This window comes from Mobula birostris, chromosome 2, assembly GCF_030028105.1.
Source record: "Mobula birostris isolate sMobBir1 chromosome 2, sMobBir1.hap1, whole genome shotgun sequence".
In the NCBI taxonomy this organism is placed as follows: Eukaryota; Metazoa; Chordata; class Chondrichthyes; order Myliobatiformes; family Myliobatidae; genus Mobula; species Mobula birostris.
The window spans coordinates 226,825,625-226,837,101 of NC_092371.1; the positions used below are offsets into that span (position 1 = coordinate 226,825,625).

The 11,477-nt window shown below is 42.8% G+C and overlaps 1 protein-coding gene across 3 annotated transcripts in view; it reads right to left on the reverse strand.

Annotated features, from left to right (window-relative positions):
- The window catches only part of LOC140194113 (nuclear receptor coactivator 7-like), a 121,582-nt gene extending 116,338 nt beyond the window's left edge, over positions 1 to 5,244 (reverse strand). For 2 of the 3 annotated variants that reach the window (XM_072251565.1, XM_072251566.1), the window contains exon 1: positions 5,033 to 5,242. The gene's annotated coding sequence lies outside the window, so the exon portion shown is untranslated. Of the gene's footprint in view, positions 1 to 5,032 lie in introns of all 3 variants that reach the window. The other variant, XM_072251567.1, reaches the window with a different exon arrangement.
- Positions 5,245 to 11,477: the final 6,233 nt, after the last annotated feature.

An 11,477-nucleotide genomic window follows, 5' to 3' on the forward strand; every position in this document is an offset into this window, starting at 1 on the left:
CATCATCCATGCAAGTGTCACTTTCCAATCAACTTTGGCCAGCTCATCTCTCATGCCTCTGTAATTCCCTTTATTCCACTGTAGTGTCTGTATCACCCTAAGTACTGATTGGCAATGTTTAAAATGACCTACATGTCCTAATTTTGTTTGCTGCTAATTGGCCATACAACACAACCTAAGCACTCTTATTTTTCACAGGAACTTGTAATAATGAATCTTATAGAATTCCTTTGGAAATCCAAATAGTTTGGATCCAAATCCAAAAATCTAATAGTTCCCCTTTTCCAGCCAATTTGGTAAAAACCATAAAAGCAATTGATAAAAGGTTAGCAAACACTACCGAGAGGATCACTGGGGGTCACCCTCCCCTCTCTTTGTGACATTTACTGGGAGTGTTGTATACGAAGAGTCCATGGCATTGTTGAGGATCCCTACCACACATCCCACAATCTCTTTGACCTGCTACCTTCAAGAAGGAGGTACGGGAGCATCAGGATGGGCTGCCAGACTGGGTTACAGCTTCTTCCCTCAGACAGTGAGACTAGTGAATACCATGCCACCATTGAGGTCTTGTCACTAGGACAGAGAGCTGCTTACTATTTATTGCAACACACATCAAAGTTGCTGGTGAACGCAGCAGGCCAGGCAGCATCTGTAGGAAGAGGTACAGTCGACGTTTCAGACCGAGACCCTTCGTCAGGACTAACTGAAAGAAGAGTGAGTAAGGGATTTGAAAGTTGGAGGGGGAGGGGGAGATCCAAAATGATAGGAGAAGACAGGAGGGGGAGGGATGGAGCCAAGAGCTGGACAGGTGATTGGCAAAAGGGGATACGAGAGGATCATGGGACAGGAGGTCCGGGAAGAAAGACAAGGGGGGGGACCCAGAGGATGGGCAAGAGGTATATTCAGAGGGACAGAGGGAGAAAAAGGAGAGTGAGAGAAAGAATGTGTACATAAAAATAAGTAACAGATGGGGTACGAGGGGGAGGAGGGGCCTAGCGGAAGTTAGAGAAGTCGATGTTCATGCCATCAGGTTGGAGGCTACCCAGACGGAATATAAGGTGTTGTTCCTCCAACCTGAGTGTGGCTTCATCTTTACAGTAGAGGAGGCCGTGGATAGACATGTCAGAATGGGAATGGGATGTGGAATTAAAATGTGTGGCCACTGGGAGATCCTGCTTTCTCTGGCGGACAGAGCATAGATGTTCAGCAAAGCAGTCTCCCAGTCTGCGTCAGGTCTCGCCAATATATAAAAGGCCACATCGGGAGCACCGGACGCAGTATATCACCCCAGTCTCACAGGTGAAGTGTTGCCTCACCTGGAAGGACTGTTTGGGGCCCTGAATGGTGGTAAGGGAGGAAGTGTAAGGGCATGTGTAGCACTTGTTCTGATTACATGGATAAGTGCCAGGAGGGAGATCAGTGGGGAGGGATGGGGGGGACGAATGGACAAGGGAGTTGTGTAGGGAGCGATCCCTGCGGAATGCAGGGGGGGGGGGGAGGGAAAGATGTGCTTAGTGGTGGGATCCCGTTGGAGGTGGCAGAAGTTACAGAGAATAATATGTTGGATCCGGAGGCTGGTGGGGTGGTAGGTGAGGACCAGGGGAACCCTATTCCTAGTGGGGTGGCGGGAGGATGGAGTGAGAGCAGATGTACGTGAAATGGGGGAGATGCGTTTAAGAGCAGAGTTGATGGTGGAGGAAGGGAAGCCCCTTCCTTTAAAAAATGAAGACATCTCCCTCGTCCTAGAATGAAAAGCCTCATCCTGAGAGCAGATGCGGCGGAGACGGAGGAATTGCGAGAAGGGGATGGCGTTTTTGCAAGAGACAGGGTGAGAAGAGGAATAGTCCAGATAGCTGTGAGAGTCAGTAGGCTTATAGTAGACATCAGTGGATAAGCTGTCTCCAGAGACAGAGACAGAAAGATCTAGAAAGGGGAGGGAAGTGTCGGAAATGGACCAGGTAAACTTGAGGACAGGGTGAAAGTTGGAGGCAAAGTTAATAAAGTCAACGAGTTCTGCATGCGTGCAGGAAGCAGTGCCAATGCAGTCGTTTATTGTACTATTTATTGTACTGTTTACTGCTTACCTGTGCTGTGCACCACCTGCACTTTGATTTATATTTTATTAACTTATTTGTGATAATATTTTGCTTTATGAACTGTGTCTGATATATGTCTTATGGATCCGGAGGAACATTGTTTCATTTACTTGTATATATGTATAGTCAGATGACAATAAACTTGAACTCCTCAAAAAGCTCTAAAAAATTCATCAAATGTGACAGCCATTACAACTTATTCTGCCAGATTACTCTTATGATTTTCCAAACATCTTATTTCTCCATAAATACGGATTGCAGCATTTTCCTAAAGGTTGGACAAACTGGCCTAATGTTCCCTTCTTTCTGACTCTACATGCCCTCCAAACCCCTTATTAAATTGTTGCAACATTGTTCCCCTATCCTCCAGGACGTCCCCAGAATCCAGAGGATATTGGGAGATAATCAAAATTAGATCTCCAGTGAGAGAGGTCATTTTAAATTTCAGACATTGATCAATCTGATCTCACTGTACAACACCAGATCTAAAGCAGTCCACTCCCTGCTTCATCATTCAGGGTGGAAAAGGAGAACTATTATTTACTCCAAGAAACCACACTGGATCTACACAATGAATCTCTCAATTTAATTACAATGACCCACAGATACTACAATGCCTTTTTTACAAGTCCACATTATTTTTATAGCATAGGAGTCAGCCATAGAGCACCATCATGTTCATAATAGCCCAGTCCTCTAACTTCCCATCTTTCAGTCTATAACGGCACATTGATTGCTTAGTCACATCCTTTTTAAATGCACAGGGCATTTACCTTCATGATTCTTTCACATGAAGAGTCCTAGCTGCTCTGTGCTCAGGGTAAAAAAAAATTCCTCAATTTTCTAATCTTTCCAACTACTTTTATCATGACCCTAGTATTAATGTTCTTGCAAAGACAAACGTTTTCTATTGATCCTGCCTAGGCCTGTTAACTGTAAATATCTCCATTAAATCATCTTACAGCCTCCATTACTCCAAAGAAAAAAAAGACAGAACATTTAGTCACATAAATCCGCTTGACCTGACAACATCCTTGTAAATTTCCTCTGCAGCACTATCACATCCTGTAATCTGCTCTCCCTTCTGACCCAATTGCAAACTATAAATGTATCTCATGTTATAGATCTTTGACTCCTTCAATAACGGCAGGTATCATAGATCACTTCTTAACCAGTTGACATATATTCCAGGTCTATCTGTATCTATCATATCTTATAATATTTTTCTATTAACTGCTGTCATTGCATATAACATTTAATTTCCTTTTATAAACACACATTTGAAGATAACACAAATGTTTTGTCATATCAGGTACAGATAATTTGCAGTGTTCAGTTGAGGACAAGGATTTTTTTTCCTCAACAGCAGACAGCCTGGATCTATAAACCCAACACTGAACAGTTGCTGGGTGGGCCTTGTCATTTCACTCCAGTATTCCTCAGCGTGTAACAGAGTTTTGTCAATTGCCAAAAAAAAATTAGCACACTAAATTTAATGGATTGGGATTATCTTTCTGATGAATGGGCAAACACTGAAGCAAAATCCAAAATCACATTATTGTGATTATATTCTGCAAAGTGACGTCGCCCTTTTGAGGAAATGGAGAGAAATGCATCAGAATACTCTGATTCTGAAAAGCAATTGAATACAAATGGAAATAAACAAAAATCTGCAGAGGCTTCTTTCCCAGTTCTGACAAAATGTCTTAAGCCTGAAACACTGTTTCTCTTCCCACAGATGCTGCTGAACTAGCTGAGTGTTTCCAGCATTTTCTGTTTTTTTTATATTTCAGATTTCCAGCATCTGCAGATTTTTTTTATATAATGTTTAGTTGAGTTCATGTCAGACTCTGGCAGCACACTGAATGCATCTTTTCAAACATGAACCGAGACTTTTCACTCAAAATGTCACTTCTCAATTTAGTGGTATTGTGTGGAAAGGCATGATGAGAGAATGCTTTAAATGAAAAATACAACACAGAAAAACAAGAGAGCAATCCTTATATGAAGCAATAGCACAAGAATAGTCATGGTGTATAATTATTAATTATTGATGTTGCTACAATTAAGAGGTCTTCCTCTTTTGAGTGTTCTGAAATTGGATCTCTTGTTTCATTTATGTGATGTTTAAGTTTCAAGGTGCTGACACCAATTTTTTTTCCACCTACCCCCCATTCCATCACCTTTTCTGTTATACTTTGTCATGTCACAATCCTTGATCCACTCCAGTTCATGACTTCATTCCTTCCCATTCATGTTTGTCCTTTCCCCTGCATTCTTCTCACCCACAGAACTTTCCTCATTTCCCTCTCATCTTAACCCTTCACACCCCACATCACCACCCAGCCCCTTCACATAGCTATGTATCCCAACACCTCACTGCAGACCATCCCTCCCAACAAACACATTCTTCATCCCCCCCCAACTCTCTTCTCATATACCAATCTCCTCTTGCTTGTTCAAACCCCGATCTCTTGAAGAAACTTGTTCCACCCCCATCTCCATCATGAATACATCATGTACACCTCCCTTTTCCTCACCCCATCTTGCAGACTCCACCTTCTCTCTCAAGCACCTCTTTACCCTGTTCCCTTTTCACACCACCATCTCACCACGTTACATCCCAGCCTCCTTCCCCAGAACCCCTACATCCCCCCACACACACCCCTTTCTCCTTCCTCCCAAATCACCTCATGCTCCCATATTTTTCCCCTCTCTTTCTTCACCCCCGACTTCTGGCAGCGCTCCCCCCCCCTTCCTGAGCAAGAAGCGGCATGTCTTCGGGGAGGGATCGCTGCAAGGAGGCTCCCTCACTCCACCCCCGCAACCTTGCAGCGTTCCTTCCCTCCCCGTCTCCTGTTGCTCCGTGGTCAGCCACCTCCCACCCTTCCAGGTCTCGCTTCCTCGTCCGCCTCTCACGCTCGTTCACTTACCAGGCTCGGCAGACGAAACGTCACCGAGTCGGGTCGGGACTGGCCTGCGAGCGGGGGCCGCGGAGGGACGGCGGCGCTCACATGCCTGCGCCCCGGGCTGGCGCTGCTCCGATCACCGGCATCTGCAGACCGTTATCGGGGACCAGCCGCAGTGCCGCCGCTCCCGTCCCCGCCTGTTTACTCTCCACTGCGCCTGCGCGTCAGCGACGCAACAATGACAGCGAACGCCTGGGCAAAGGTTCCAGTCCTGTGGAGCTGCCTCGCTTCACATGCCGTTCTGCCAAAGTCAGCACTGCGTGTCCTAAAAGGATTACAAGTTTTCAAAATTGTAACTGATTCTGCAGTGAAACAAAAGAAAATCTATAACTGAACATTAAACTAACAAAGTAACCTGTGCCGTCTATGACCTTAAACGTCCAATACCCACAGCCAACTAGCAGGCTGCTGTGCTTGCCACCCACAGCTTTTCTGCAATTACTCCTTCGAGAACACTTCCCAACCAGAAAGAAACACCAAGACAGCAGGTGCATAAGGATAGCACCACACGCAGGTTCCCTGAGAGACTTCACAGGCGCTCAGGGAACATAACAGTATGGAGTGCTACTGATCATATGCAGGCACGATGCTTGGCGCAAACTGTGGGCCGAAGGGTCTGTTCCTGCGCTGTTCTATGTTCTAAGTTTCACACCATCCTCAGTTGGAAATATATTGCTGATTCTTCAATGCAACCTGTTCTAAATTCACTATGGGTATACCTTCAATAAATCAAATCATGTGCTTATACATTGGTTGGCGCCCTCCGAACAACAAGGTCCTACCACAACAACTTTGTTAACATGATATATTTTCCTGGCAAATTGTTAAATTTTATCTATGTAGACCTAATCCCCTAGAAAACTTCAAATAATTCCAAATTTGTTCAGTAATTTTTTTTGCTTATGATATTTTAGCTTTTGCCTTAATTTATTTGCATGTCCCAATCTGTTAAGTCATTGCATTTTCTGGTTTACTGTAGGTGAGGCCACAGATAGTCTATAATGGACCTGGATTCAATGGCACGTGAAAATAAAGGAAATTGATGTTCTGCTGTTTAACTCGTCCTTTTCTCTAAGTAACTGAATCATATATATTTGTTGATTTTAGCATTAAGTCAACTTAGAGAATAGACAATTATGTGAAGGTATATAATTACAGAGACATGGCTGAGCCTTCTCGGGTTAGTGGCATTCACCATCTCGTCATCACTGCAACACTTTATTTTGTTGAGATGCAGCGTGGAACAATCCTTCTGGCCCTTCGAGCCACACTGCCAGCGATTCCCCAATTTAACCCTTGGGTGAGAGGTGGTGGAGCAAGGAGTGGCAGGAGGCGGGGGGGGGGGAACGAGCCCTGTAAGGGGATGGGAATGGAGTGAGGGAATGCTGCATGGAGGTGGGGATGGAGAAAGAAAGAGGATCTGGAAGGATTTGGGGGTGGGGTGGGGGGGAAGGTACAATTTACAGTGACCAACCAGTATGCCTTTGGACTGTGGGCACCCGGAAGAAACCCATATGGTCACTGGGAGAACATACAGGGACAACCTATAGGCAGTGACAGGAATTGAACCCAAGTTTCCTGTAAAGTGTTGTGCTAACCACCATGCTACCATCACTCATGTTCCTCTGTTTAATTTACTTTTATCGGTTAAGGTGCCACCTTCTACAGTATAACTAACAATGTAGTGTCATTCACCTTAAAATTCTCTGGATGATCCCCCAAGAACTTTAAACATTTCTTGAAGTACTATACATGTTTCAAGAACTATAACTATATAAATATTTATAATTAAATATAAAGGGAACTACTCTTTAAATGTTTCCTTCTGTACCAATATAACTCACTGAACAACAGAACATACTGTTCATACCTTTCTAGTAAATCATAATGAAGTCAATGGTGCATGACAGTCAAGATACTGCAACCTTTAAACAGATCTCTGTGATCATATGCCTTTGGGTAATATAACCATATTGTCTGTGTCCTTGTTCCAAAGTCAATAAATGTATGTTTTACTTATTTTGAGAAAGTAAGCACACAGTTGGAATTTTGAGTAATATGCGTTTTTCGCTTTAGACTGTGTTCCAAGTAATTCATTTGAAATTTCTGTTGCCTTATCTTTAAAAATATTTTTTGTGCTGTGCAGTGATTTCAACTATTTTATTTATTTATTTATTGCAATGAGGCACGGAATAGGCCGTTCTGCCTCTTGGAGCCGTGCCTAGCCTAATCACTAGACAATTTACAATGACTGATTAACCTACCAATTGATGACTCCTTGTAGTGTGGGAAGAAACCAGAGCATCTGGAGGAAACCCACATGGTAACGGGGAGAACGTACAAACTCCTTACAGGCAGCGGTGGGAAATGAACCTGGGTCGCTGGTACTGTAAAGTGTTGTGCTAACCACTACGCTACTGTGCCTCCTGTACTGTACAGTTGGAGTGAGTCACAGCAAATAATGCAAGCTTCACAAACTAGTTGTTCCCAATACATTGTCATATTCATCATTTCCCTTGATAAAAAATCCAGAGGTCCATAAGCCAGTACTCATCGGAGGATCAGAGGTGGAGAGGGTCAGTAACTTTAAATTCCTGGGTGTCACTAACTCAGAGGACCTGTCCTGAACCCGTCATATAAATATAATTGGGAAGAAAGCACAACAGCGCCTCTATTTCCTCAGGAGATTTGGCATATAATCAAAAACCTTGGCAAACTTCTATAGATATGCTGTGGAATATCTGCTGACTGACTGCATTATGGCCTGGTATGGGAACACCAATGCCTTTGAGTGTAAAATCCTACAAAAGGTAGTGGATTTGGCCCAGTATATCACGGGTAAAACCCTCCCAACCATTGAGTACATCTACATGAAACATTGCCATAGAAAAGCAGCATCCATCATCTAAGGTCTCCACCACTCAAGCCATGCTCTTTTCTCACTATTGCCATCAGGAAGAAAGTACAAGTGCCTCAGAACTCACATCACCCGGTTCAAGAACAGTTACTACCCCTCAACCATCAGGCTCTTGAACAAGAGGGGATACCTACACACATTTAAGGACACTTTGATCTTGTTATTTCATGCTCGTTATTTATTACTATTTATTTATATCTGCATTTGCTCAGTTTGTTGTCCATTGATCCTGTTTACAGTTACTATTCTATAGATTTGCTAAGTATGCGTCAGAAAAAGAATCTCAGGTTTGTATGTGGTGACATGTATGTATTCTGATAATAAATTTTGCTTTGAACCTTGAAGTTGAATTCTGAAGGTTTTGAGGTTGTTATCAATCAGTTGTTACTTATTTTTCCATAATAATAACCATGTATGCTTATAAATACCATATTGTAGATGAACTTCGAGCTGCACATTAACAATCAATTAGTCTATTTGCTTGGGAAATAGTACCTGTAGGTTCTTATCAAATTATGAACACCTCCTTATGGACAGCCTATACATAAGAATGAGCATTTGGGACACTGGCAGGATGGATAGAGATGATTTGGTGAACTGCACACATCTTCTGCTGGATAGGAATAGGGCATTTCCACGTGCCTTCGCTCCTCCATCCCGATCAGAGACTGGCGTTAAGCAGAACTGAGAGTGCAGAAAAGACACATTCACTCACTAACTCAGTCAGTGAGCCCAACTAGGAGCTCGTCATTCCATTCCTGGCTTGCTCTTCCATCACATCTGCTTCTGCGATCCTCTCTCACACACTGCCTTTGTTCATTTGCAACGTACAAACCATTAGGATTACGAACAGCTCTTAGGAACAGAACTGCAGCTTGCCCGTATGTAGATGCAGTTAGGAAAGAAGTCTCAAGAAAAGTATGGTTCAAACGCTGCAACCAACAATCTGCTGGAAGTTTTCAGCGGGTCAAGCAGCACCTGTGAGAGAAAAGGAATTGTCGACATTTTAAACTGAAGTCATTTCGAGCCCTGATGCCGGCTTTCAACCCTGCAGCACGTGACTAGTGGAGCACCACAGGTATCAGTGCATGAGCTCCAGCTCTTCAAAAGTTATATTGACAATTTGGTTGAAGTGACCACTTGTCATATTTCCAAGTTTGTTGATGGTCAAACCTAGCTGTCTTTGTCCACAAGTCACTGGACAGTAATATACAAGTAGAGGAAGGCAAATGATATATTGGTTCTTAAACAATTCGGTTTGAATCCAGGAGGAAAGACAAATCAATCATCTCTTTCGCATTCTCTTCCCAGTGGTGCTGCCACATCACTGGACTCTTAATTTTTCCTCCCTTGGTTATTGTCACTTCAGCATTTTATTAATATTTTCTTTTTTTTTATTACAAACAAAAAAAGTAGCACATCCACAAAACCACGACCTTAACAAAATCAAATTAAATATTGAGCAGCAAAAGGGAGAAAAATATAAAGGCAAAAGTAAATATACACAGCAGAGGTGCACCGCACCAAAAAACCTCAGTCCTCACCCCATAAGAAAGTCCAATACAGGGCCCCATATCCTTTCAAAGATGTCCCCTCTGTCCTCATTACTTTCTCAGTCTCAGTCTCTCCAAATGTAAAGTATTTGCCAGTTTACTCAGCCACAGATTTTACGTAGGCACGGAGTCCATTTTCCACATTTGCAGCATAACTTCTTGGCAATCACCAAACAATACAGCCATTTTTTCATACATATTGGCTGAAGATAGGGAGCTTGTTGCTCCAAGGATGGCTATGTGCGGGTCTGGTTCTCACCACTTCCCAAAAGCCTCAGAGAAACAGTGAAAAATACTTTTCCAGTATGCGTAAAGCTTATAACATGACCAGAATGAATGTGACAAGTTACTGTTCACAGATTTACATCTGTTACAAACTGGTGAAACATCAGGGTAGAAACTGTGCAACTTTTCTTTGGAATAATGGAGTCTATGTATTATTTTAAACTGTATAAGTCTGTGTCTGACATTGACCGAATAATCACGTATACTCTTTAAACACTCATCCCAGACCTCCTCTGTCAGTTCTATACCCAATTCATCCACCCATGCCTGTTTAAGACCTGCGGTATTCACCCGAGCTCCATTATGTAGGATCTGATAAAAATAGGATACCGCACTACGAGTAACAGGATCAAATTTATTATTGCCTCCAGGGACTCATGTTTGTCTAAAACTTCAAAGTTAGGTATATATTTCCTAACATAATCTAAAATTTGTAAATATCTAAAAAAACTAGATGCAGGGATATTGTAAACTGGCCTGTAACTGCGCAAATGAGGCAAAACTTCAACGTGTCTTTTTGCAAGACTTCAGATTGCAGTTCTATCTTTGCGCAATCCAGTTGTTTTGAGCTCATTGTTGTATTCACAGTCAAATTTATTATTACCATGTATACTGCTTATTCTGTGAGCTTCAAGTGAGCAAGGAATTTCATAGTCCTTTGCTGTACATGACAATATATAAACTGATCTGAATCTAATGTTTGTCAAAAGAATAAATATTTGCAAGTTTCTTTCTGCTCTTCAAGGTGCTGGGTTGAAGGCTATGTCTCATCTAAAAGTATTGCAGACAACAATCTGCAGTGGGTGCAGTAAAGCAAACAGTACAACTCTGGATTGCCCAATGTACCACAATTGCTCTCAAAAAAAGGATTACAGATTTGTGATGAGCTAAAGGTTTAAGACAAATTGTATCTTGATTAATCTGATAGAGTTCTTTGAAACAACAGGAAGTTATAACAGTGGCTCCCCAAGCATGAGATAACTTGTGAATTTTTGTAGCAATAACATTAGGCATAAAATATACACTCAGTAGCTGCTTCAGTGAGAGTAGGAATGCGATGAGGTGGAGGATAAATGCGTGGCTGAGGGATTGGAGCAGGGGGCAGGGATTCAAGTTTTTGGATCATTGGGACCTCTTTTGGCACAGGCGTGACCTGTACAAAAAGGACAGGTTGCACTTGAATTCTAGGGGGACCAATATCCTGGCAGGGAGATTAGCGGGGGCTACTGAGGTGACTTTAAACTAGAATGGTTTGGGGGGTGGGAATCAAATTAAAGAGGCTAGGCGTGAGGAGGTTAGTTCGCTACAGGGGGATGGGAACCAGTGCAGAGAGGCAGAGGGGTGTAAAGTGAGGGTAGAAACAAAAAGTACTATGGAGAAAAGTAAAAGTGGCAGGCCGACAAATCCAGGGCAAGCATTAAAAAGGGCCACTTTTCAGCATAATTGTATAAGGGCTAAGGGAGTTGTAAAAGAGCGCCTGAAGGCTTTGTGTGTCAATGCAAGGAGCATTCGTAATAAGGTGGATGAATTGAAAGTGCAGATTGTTATTAATGATTATGATATAGTTGGGATCACAGAGGCATGGCTCCAGGGTGACCAAGGATGGGAGCTCAACGTTCAGGGATATTCAATATTCAGGAGGGATAGACATGAA